At 35.8% G+C, this 11,283-nt stretch overlaps 1 protein-coding gene across 4 annotated transcripts in view; it reads right to left on the reverse strand.

Annotated features, from left to right (window-relative positions):
* Nucleotides 1-9,948, reverse strand: part of LOC139970630 (potassium channel subfamily K member 2-like) — a 65,141-nt gene extending 55,193 nt beyond the window's left edge. The window contains exon 1 of one of the 4 annotated variants that reach the window (XM_071976487.1): nucleotides 8,312-8,494. The gene's annotated coding sequence lies outside the window, so the exon portion shown is untranslated. Of the gene's footprint in view, nucleotides 1-8,311; nucleotides 8,501-9,809 lie in introns of those variants that run through there. The other 3 variants (XM_071976484.1, XM_071976485.1, XM_071976483.1) reach the window with 3 other exon arrangements.
* Nucleotides 9,949-11,283: the final 1,335 nt, after the last annotated feature.

The raw sequence follows: 11,283 nt of genomic DNA on the forward strand, positions 1-11,283 counted from the left end.
TACTTTCCACTAAATAATGTGATACTATGTGCTATATCTACTCAAATCAATCCACTCCCTTGCAATGGTAAAAACAGAACCAAATGACAGACCAAATAAAATATTGATTTCTTTTACTATTTTGTAATCCCTAGATGAGAATTTCCTACATATACTGCACTGTATATACACAATGCATAGTGTGTGTACAAAAGGAAGTTATAAAACTCGACTAATAAATAGATCTGATCAGTGAATAACAACAATGTACAGTAACTGTGGTTAGAACTTGCATGGAACAACCTTGAATTAGCAGCCCTGGGAGAAGCAAGGATTTTTAAAAAGGAAGGCTGTTGGGTTCCTGAGGTCACTGATGCCCATGACTCTCGTGTACAGTAAGGGTGGGGGAGGGGGGAGAGGGAGGGCCTTCCCAGATGTGAAATTAAAATTTAAAGTACAAAAAGAATGCATAGTTAGGCCATAAATGAGGCCTATAATTAGGTCAACAAGCACAGTTTCACTTAAAACTACTTTGAGTGTGTGATTGAAGAGGAAGAATGTAGAACCCCACCCCAACCCCCTCCTTTCCCTGGAACCACATCTGATAAGTTTGTTCATTCTGGTTTGACAGATGCCAAAATTACATTAACTAGATCCCCTAAAGAACATTTTACTTCTTTTAGCTTTACAAAGAGGGGGGAAGTGCTAGAGATGGTTGGGAGGGGGGTGGGCAGTTTCCTTCTCATTTAAAGTCATCACTTCACTTTTTGACTTTTTAAAATATTCATTTGGGTTATTTACAGGTCACCCAAGGTATAATTTAGCTAATGAAAACCTAAATCAAGTTTCATTGTAAACATGTTTGGTGAAACCAGGGAACAACTCCCTGGTGAAACGAACTCAACACTATTGACAAGTTATTGACCTCCAGTCACAATCATCTCTACCAAAACCCACTTTTCTTCTTCAATGTAGGGAAACCAAGGGAAGTCAAGGTAAAGAACTAAGTTCCTTTGGTTTTCCTTCCCCCCCCCCCTTTTTTTCTTCTTTCTTTTATGACAGATCATAAAATTTACAAGCTATTGTAATGAGAGACTTATCACACATACCTACTGTACTTACACCATGGAGGCCATGATTACACACACCTGTAATATATGCAACAATCAGGCACATGTGCCAAGTTTGCCAACATAGTCTGCAACAGCTTAACTTAGGTAGTTAAGCTGCCCTGGGGCAAATTAACACTAATAAACTAAAAACCATTGTAAGCAATACACAAATTTGAATAAATTGTTAAAGCCATTTGGGGCCTGAGCAGGGCAAGAGAATTATTTGTAGCTCAATCACATTTATTCCTTATTAAGATATATATACATGTATGACAGAAACATAACATTTACCATAATTTGAACACATGGATGCAGTACAGTACACTGCATATTAACCTGAACTAACAGAAATCAAGGAGTGGAAAGAACTTGATAAACAATATAATCATTTATTGATGCACCAAACAAGATGTACATTTATGCTCTCAGTAAATAAATCAATTAGGCTATGCACACTGATTCTACTAATGTAACAGTTACCGTTCGTTTCATATATTATTCACAGCCTGCACAGCTTTTATAAAATTCCTACCCGAGATCAAACGTTTCTGTACAGAAAAACCATCACAAAAAACGTGGCAATTTAACACCTGCGATAGCAAAAACAACTGTATGCATGGTATCTACAGTAGAAAAGATGGAAGAGTATGTACAACTGACAATTAAGACAATTAAATTGAATATCAAAACCCTCAAAAATCAAAATGTACAGTGGTCTACTGGGTAGCATTAAACTCATACAATCACTTCCAATCATGTAGAGTGCTATTTATCTCAGATTTCCAAGTTATATATATACTGTATATGGTTGGTTTGTAAGTGATGCATAATTAAAGTTTAAGCTGTCAATCTGTCATGCTCAATGACAGACATCTTTAGTATCTTTTGTATCGCATCACCAAAATAATATGTAAAATTGCTATTCAAGTGCAAAAAATTGTATTGTAGCTATCATTCACAGTAATTATAGCAATTTTTATTAGAGAAAATCTAACTTGCCTCCAAAACTGCTATGAACACAAAATCTGAACACTCATTTATTACCTGTGGTCATGTATAAATGGAACTAGTCATACATTAAGACTTTCACAATCACATAAAAATGTCACATACACAGTACAGTATATATATTGTAATGATTCAAGTAATGCTGAACTAGTGTACTACAGACTATAGGTAATGAATAGCTCTGGTCTGTGATATACAGCTCTAAACTGAAATCTGGGTGAATATGTTGTGTACTACTGGTTTTGTGTAACAAACAGCTTTGCCGGGGAGCTGCAAGCATGTATCACAGAAAGTAGCAGCTCCCTCGTACATATTATAAATAGGTATTAAAAGATGGAGAACAAAGCATAAATTTAAAGCTGCAATCTCTTCTCAAGGTTCATCGACTAATGAAAAACCATTAAGATTTTGGAAATTCATGTAATAATTATGAAATTATCTGACAGTATTGCTCCCATTAGTGTCAACATGCCAAAGAAACAATTAACTGGACAAGAGCATCAGGAAACATTTATAGCCCAACATTTACAAAAAATTACAGACTTGAACTGGTTTATGCACATGTGTGTGCCAAGCTAACAAATGGGAGTGGGATTAGACTGGTGAGGGTGGGGGAGGGGAGGGAAAGGGAGGGGAGGAGAGGGGAGGAAAGGGGAGGGGTTTTGACCTAACCTTACTATGAAAATAAATCACAACGAGAATTGCCAGAATAATCAAAATGTGATACAGTTTGGTTAACTTTGGTTATTCGTGTCAACTTATTAAAAAGAAAATTAAGAAACTAGAAGTAGAAACCTGTGTGTAATCTGACTGATTAAATATGTACAATAATGTACAGCAAAGTGTCTCAGAAAAGTTTATTACTTTGATTATAGAAAATCTCATACCCAGGATGCAATTTACTTTAAGAGATATTTAGTCAATGTGGCATGTACAGTGTTAAGTGTAGAATGATCTTGCTCTCTCATAATACCTGTAGAACTGCAATGAACTTTACAAGGCCACTCATATTCCCATTACAAAATTGTCCCTTCAATTTTGTAACCTAATAACAATAACAAGTAAGATGAGAACCACGAACCAGACTCCAGGGTATACAATACCAGGCAGGCGCGTAGCCAGGAATTTGCCAAGGGAGGGGCGAAAATGTAGAAAAATTTTCAGAGTCGTAGATATGGCATTGCATACTATCTAAGCGTAGCGCCACCATGAGTTGGCGCGAAGCGTACAAGAAAATTTTGGCTGAAAATGCCTCCCAGATCGCTGGAAATGGCACTTCCCAGGCCTTGTAAGTTGCATCTTAGCATTTTCTCTTTTGAAATTACTAGCGATATCATAAAAAAATTAAAAAAAAAAAAATAGGCTCAAGGGGGGGCGGCTGCCCCCTTTGCCCCCCCCTTGGCTACGCGCCTGATACCAGGCCTTTAACTTTAGGTTATTTACCAGCCAAATGCTTTCGAATTTTGTCGTTTGCCAGTAGAATACCAAAAAGAGGCACTGGCAATTTTCTGCCAGTAAACAATAAGAAATTTAATACATGATAAAATCGGATCAGTTAGCAATTGTCAGGCAATGAATCAGTGCTGGTTTAGAACTGTTTTAAACATAAACCCTGTATTATACCCATTACCAGTAAATATTTTGGGGGCTGTTTCAAAAAACAGAACAGTAACTAAATAACATCCTCATAAGTCAGGGAAAGACAAGTGAAACTTGATTTTTGACAGTACTTAGGTTTCTAAAGCACTGGCATTTTTTTAAGAAATTCGCTACACACTGTGTGGAACCATTGTGGTAGTTTAAATCCCCTTGGAATTATATAGGGTTATCTCGTCTGGCCTAAAGCCCACCTGTTGTAATTGTTGGCAGATTATGGCTTTTGGGGCTGCTCCTAGGATCGGCATGTGGTATCAGGCTTATCCTGGGATTGTGATGTAACACATGTGTGATATTTTCTAGGGATACTCAGGTGATCACATTCATCTCTGTAAAGGAGTACAATTGTTTGGGGATGGTAGGAATGCACTGTACTATTTGTGTATTATGGCTTAAGCTAAGTTGTAGGGTAAAGTTCATCATTTTGTATACATGTGGTATTTCCACATATATTGTTAAGGGATTTATATAAAATGCATTACCTGGGAGTGACAGGACAGTCTACACTGGTTGCTGTGGGAAGAAACAGTCTTGATGGTAGGCTTCAGGGCCACGTAGCCTCAAGTTTGTACAACACATCCAGTACAATACACTCAACCTTACTGTTAGAAGTTTTCTTTTCAATGTATCGCCGTTAAAAATACAATCACCTCTCTGGATTTATTTTGTGTTCATCTTCATTCTCTGGCCAATTACAATACTAAATCTTAGGCCAAGAACCCTGAATCGGCTGGCCGGCGCTACTCACAGAGGAAAGTGTTTCAAATATATATGTATGTATATATATGTACATATTTATGTGTATATGTTTATATAATATATCTAGATATATAGATATAGATATATGTTGCCAGAAATTGCTAATATTTTCCAGACTTTATTTTTCTGTTTCACCAATAGGTTAATTTGAACATGAATGTCAAATGAATAAATATGACAATTTCAAAAACAAATCCCTCCCAGCTGCTGCTGTTCTCTCTGGGTTATAATATTCATTCATGTCAAGGGCTCTGCATTTGCATACCTTGGTTACAATATTTACAGAAAACTACTATCACCACTATGTACCATACTGCATTTAGTATTACTGTATATATTCTTTTGAGCAAGCTTCAAATGTTAGATGCATATTTATTCATACAAACACTCGTTTCATAGTGTTTTATTACAGTCTTTATTACTCAGTGGTCAATGACAAAATTTGTAGTAATTAAATTTAATTGCATACGTTATTGAACTGATTCTACTTGCACATTTAGGATTCATTATATAACTTGCTACTGTACTATAGCAGTGGCTACAACTGTTGTACAATACTAATGCAGATATATTTCTGAGTACAATGAATGTCCCACTTAACGCTTTCTTTACCTTTAGTACATATACCACTCTCTTAAAGTGATTGTTGCAGTGACTGTTACAATAGACTGTCACAATCTTTGTGACCTGATCACCGAAACAAAATGTTTGCAAAGTTCAGTCAACTAGAAAGACTATACAATGTTCACAGGACTCCTTCAGTTATAAGTACTGTGCACACCTCTATGGAATTTGCCTAGCAACAAACTTGAGAAAGGCTTTATATACAATGGTGGCCTGTATTGTACAGTTCCCCTATATCAAAATCAAATGGACAAAGACATGAAAAAAGTGTAGGCCTGGTGTAACTGTCTGTGCTGAACATGCTAAAGTTTGAAAACCTTGAATCCTAAATGTTAAAGAAACTGATCCAGACACTTTACCTGAAATATGTAGGCCCAGAGGTATCATATTAAGATTTATACACATGTTGTTGTTGTTTTAACAACTTGATTCTTTTCATTCTTACTTTCTTCTTCAAATTTAAAAACAAACCATAGAAACTCAACTGTAATACAATATTTAACAGTATGGTTTAACATTCACCTAAACCCTTTATTTCTGAAATACAGTACCTTGACGTATAGGGAGCAAGATTGCTTTGTGGGGAGGAGGAGGGGGGTGGGGATGTCAGCAAAAGAGGAGATCAATTTTGAAAGGTCAATCTAGTATCCTTGAATGTGGAAACAATTATTCACGACTAGTGGCCTATGAATTTAAAGGTGAGGATGCAAGGGTTGAATGAGAAAGGGGAGAGGCGAACTACATATAAACATTCTACTCCCTTCAGTCATCCATCATAGCCCGTTAATATCGTACATGGAGTATTGTACATGAAAGATGCTATGAAGGCATCTACTTGACAACCACGGACTTAAAAGGTTTATGCTGTATTGGCCCCAAATATGCTAGATATTCATATGGTCACCTTTGGTCAAAATTCTTAAACTGTTTTCATTACAACCTTCGAGGAAATTTTCCTCACTGGGACATTCAGTCATTTTGTGTGTTCCTTAAAAATTGTCTGAGAACAATTTTGAGAGAAAAGACCTCCAGGAAAGTACTATTTGAAAACTTCTAGAAATTATAGCATGCTATAATTTGGGGTCTATACAGATTACCTTTAAATACAGCCCAACTTTACACCTTAATTCACTAGATGACCAAGGAAAAATACTAGTTCCTTTGCAGTAAACTGTAAGATTCCAGTAATATTGTGTACTTAGAAGCAACAATTGTGCGTACTGGATAATGTACATCGACAGCAAACAACTCACGGCAGTTAAATGACGGAATCGAATTTCACGACACACTTTACAATGAATCCAATAAAAGGAGAGATTTACTGTCAGATAGTGCAATTTAGTAAACAACAGATTGATTGTATCACTTGTGAACAATGTACTGATTGAGATACCTGTATTTAGAGAGATATGTACCTAGATCTTTGTGCGCTGAATGTGACGGCATAGAGATATATAACAGTGGGTTGCATTTATCAATTACTTGGGGAGAAAAATCAAAATACAGAAATAAATGTAAAAAAACACAACGGTAAACTGACATGGAAATAATATGTATAGTAGCTTGATATTTAAGACAAGAAAGGATTGGCTAGGACAGGGTTCTAACTTAGTGACCTCAGGATTATAAGCCCTGTGTTCTAACCAACTTGGCTATCCAGTAACTTGCATACAATGTATCCAAGGATCACACTCAACAAAGAAAAAGATGTACACAAATTCTAAGAACAGAATTCAAATAAATATATGGTCCCATTAAATACCACATACTACATTTCTTATCATTCTATGATTTAAATACCTGGTTCTTAAAATTTTACTAGTTTACCAGAAAATACTGGAAATTCATGTCCTGATTCTTAAATTTATAAGCAACATAAGCTACTCAGTAGGCCTGACAGATAAGAAACATTTTGTAGGATTAATGGTTCGGTGTTGGTGTTGCCTAGGCTAGAAGTACTGTAATTACTTATCTTGTGGTTTGCAACTTTGGGTGTGAACCCCCCCCCCCCCCCCATTGCCTTTTCATGGTGGTTACTAACTGTTCCCAGAAATTGCACTGATGTGAAGCAAATTGATTATAAACAACTCACTAACACACCAATATTTTCTGTAAATTATGGAATAGCCCAGTCTATCAATCACTAGACTTCAGTTTAAATAAGGTATACAGTCATTTAATGAATTTCATTTTGTTAAATTTTACTAATTAATATCACTATAAGTATAAGGATAATAGGTTGAAGTTTAAATTATAAATGGTATTTAATTAGAAAGCTCTTTGAAATCTTTTTAATTGTCAACTGTTTAATTTTAAAATCCAGTCCAGTTATTTAACTCAGAGCCTATAATACAAAATTTAGCATGCCTTACCATGTAAAATATTACCTAGTTGCAGCATCCAGCAAGCATACAACAACTGCATGTTCAATTTTCACTGCTAGTTTGAAGTTTTCCCTAAGTAATTTATTATATGTTAATGGTACTAAGAGTGTAGAAAACTTACTTCTTGTAAGGAATACATGAATGTTTACATTAGGAAAAGTCTACTAAAATTCATGCATTTTTGTGCTAAACAGTAAAAATAGTAAACAATGTTTTCAAAATAAAACTCTGTGAACAAAACTCATCGATTCCAAGACTGCCTGAGTAAAGGTAGAATAACAGGGTTAGAACAAATTGTCATCTCATATTGTGGGAAACAAATTTCGAACGGTAGAGTAAATACATACATTTACGTACGGTACTTACACCGCAAAATAACTATGGAGGTCATTTGATGTTACCCTCAATATATACGCCTAGCCTAACTTAGTAACGTTATGTTTGAACTTGGGAGGCGTAGGCTAACTAACTTTGAAGCTTTAATTTAATGTTAGTACTATAGTAGGTCCTACTCCTACAAAGATTCTGCCTATCAAATTCCTCAAACTGCTTTGAAAACCTAATCAGCTACTTCACATAATACTAGCTTCCTTTGAACTATCACCGCCGCATAGACACTTATCACGAACCGTATAAAGTTACTGCAGTTTTGAACTTGGTTCAAAAGATTGATGTAGGCTATATTTGTGGTAGTAGTGACGAGATGTGTTGTTTACTCTTACTACAAACGATTTCCTCTGTCATTCGAAACACTTTCTTTTCTCAAAGTGACAACCACCTGAAACTTACCCCTTAGTATAACCGTAATGACAAGGTCTGCTAACTTTCTTTGAAAGTTCCAGATACGTGTGATATTTTGTTGTCAAATTATTTAGGTGTTAGTCCACATGTGGCGAAGTTCATTTACTTGCAGGTACTACAGTGAGTATGTCATAGGGCTATAGATACAGTATATGCAGTGCGCACACTAAAATATGATTCTGACCAATGAACAATTATGAGGAAGTGTGAGCTGACCTGGACGAGCGATTGTGTACAAAAGGGACATAATTGATACATTCATTGTGCGCTGTATATCATTGCTGCACCTAATTTAGATAATAATCCAGGCTCATTTTGTTTCTATACAGAATCACTCTAAGTTACTGTAACCTTGACAGCGCCCTGATTTGATATCGGAGGCTACAATCAGACACCAGACGTCAGCTAGTATGATCAATGAATCACAAAGATGATCTTCTAAACAATTTGGTTTCAAATAATGTACGTAGACAAGAGCATTTCGAAATTTGAGAGGTGCCCACAAAAGTGCATGTATACAAAATAGCTCAATACTATGGCATTTTTACACCTTCCCTCACACGAAGGTAATATCAAAACCTACTCGGAACGCCCGTCATATGCAATATAAGCTCTTTGTGCTGGTATATATATACTTCCACTTTGTTCGATTGCATGTGTCGTTCTAACTATTTTGTTAAAAATTAAAATAGTTTAGTCTGATAGGATCAGAAATAATCCACAACAAACATCCTCCACATAGCCATCCGACCATCCCTTAATTTATGCTTGGATCGGTAGCTTTCTTTATTTATTTGCAATTTATCAAAACTGCATGGGCACCTGCTTTGACTTATGGCGAAGTGTCAGGCGTCGGTACCTATTATACGTACGCCATGACGAAAGATGGGGTTGGGGTTGGGGATGATGTAGTTCACAGGGTCCATGTGAATAAGCCGGTCTGGGACCCTTTAAAATATTTGTTAATTTTGTATTCTCAACTTCATAATAAACTTTAAACAAAATGAAAAGTGCAAATAGATGATCCGGTAACATAATTATCTCAGGATCCCAAATGCCTGGTTCTCGATGCCTTTGTATGTATCATGCTGTCTATAGTAACATTAATCATTGAATGTTACATAAAAAATTGCATTTGCTACTTTCACAACTTTTATGAAATCAGTATTACTTACATTTCACAAATATTAATATAATTGTTCATGAGACTTAAGTAACCAACTTTTAAAAAAATATCGAGGGTTGTATATTAGTCCTCTGCAACCGATTTTACTGAAATAGTAATATGAATATAGTTCATTTGACGCTAAACATCTTGCGTATGAAGATCATTGGCACTTTGAAACATATTTGTTAACATATTTACGAAATTTGGTCGGATGATATTGAAAATTTTCTCGACTAAACTAAACAGTTATAAAGTCAGCACGGTTCGTATCGATAGCGTTTAATAATTGTCGAGAAGCATAATCACGAAAGCACTTACCTTATCTTCATTAAATTCCTCCAGCGAAAAGTATTTCTCTTGTTATCTTGTTACTCAAATCGTTCCTGTTATGTCAAACTTATCCGTCATTATATCTCTCCGTGGAAGCAAAATAAGTTGAAATGATTTCGCACATTCGATGAACATTATGAGTGAAAAACTTTGCGGAAGAATTGGTGGCGTTATTCCAAAATAAGAGTCACGAGTATACAATTTTCTACGGTAGTTGCAATTTTTGGTTGTGTTATAAATCAGTGGTTATATTTATGATAAAAGATACCTGAATACATAATCTCTAACCAAAGTGTAAATAAAAGATACGTACAGAGTAATAAAAGGAATAAAGTCTTCCAAGTCCAATACAAATACATGTAGTGGGCGCATTGTTCGCTCGAAAGCCCTGGCCCCTTGAACAACCATTGGGTAAGTTTTATGGTGATAGGGAGTTTCATATTTGTGCACCACGTCTATGGAACGCCCTGCATGTCGATGGCACTTCGTCTTTTACCCATCTTTTTATCATGTACTTTAATATACTGATCTAGTTTTTCGTTGCAACGCCACGTCAACAGTTCACTCATTGTAGGACGGCGCCTTGCCATGTGTAATTTAAAACACAAAGCATAACATGTTGATAATGATTCGCTGTTTAATTGGCAACCAATGCAGTACTCTCCATTCTTGAAGTAATTGGATCATGTTTGTTGGTTTTGGTGATTCAACGAGTATAGCAGAATTCCGAATGAGTTGGAGTTTGATGATTTCACAGGCTGGGAGACCGAACAGTACACTTTTGCAGTAATCTAAACGAGAAGTAACAAAGGCATAGACCAATTCTTTCAGCAGAATGCTGGTCAAGAAATCTTACGAATCTTACCAATTTTGTCAATTGCAAAACATAACAAACAATCGCTACATGAACGGATATCACACCATTTTTTTTTATAAAGAATTAATAATAATAACACCAAGATTAGGGACCTTAACAGAAGGATTAATATACTGACGTCACCAGTAAAGATTAGCGTATGTTCATCTCTATCATCAGATAATACCTAAGGGATAATATAAAGAGTTCGCTTGTATAGGTGGGAGACGGTACCCTAAACACTGGTAGTTGTATTGTTTTGTTTCTTTGCTTATACAATTCAGAAATTGAATAGAAAGTTAAATAATCACATTTTTTCCATCTTCGTCTATATCTTCACACCTGCTAATTGTTTGAAAACTTGCTTTCGGTGCAAAACGACGAAAATCTTTTAATTTCGATTGTCATCTCGGACACGGCCTGCAAATCTCGCGGGGGGGGGGGGGGGGGTGTAGAAAAATAAATCCATCATTTTCGGCAAGTGACAAAGTTAGAAGAACAAGTGTGTGTCGAATTTGGTCATTTCAAATTCAAATCTTGTTGGCTACTCTATTGTCTCGAATTTTCGAATAATTTCGCAAATTGGACTTATTCTCAAACTTTCGA

Source organism: Apostichopus japonicus, chromosome 8 (genome assembly GCF_037975245.1).
Source record: "Apostichopus japonicus isolate 1M-3 chromosome 8, ASM3797524v1, whole genome shotgun sequence".
Lineage (NCBI taxonomy): Eukaryota > Metazoa > Echinodermata > Holothuroidea > Aspidochirotida > Stichopodidae > Apostichopus > Apostichopus japonicus.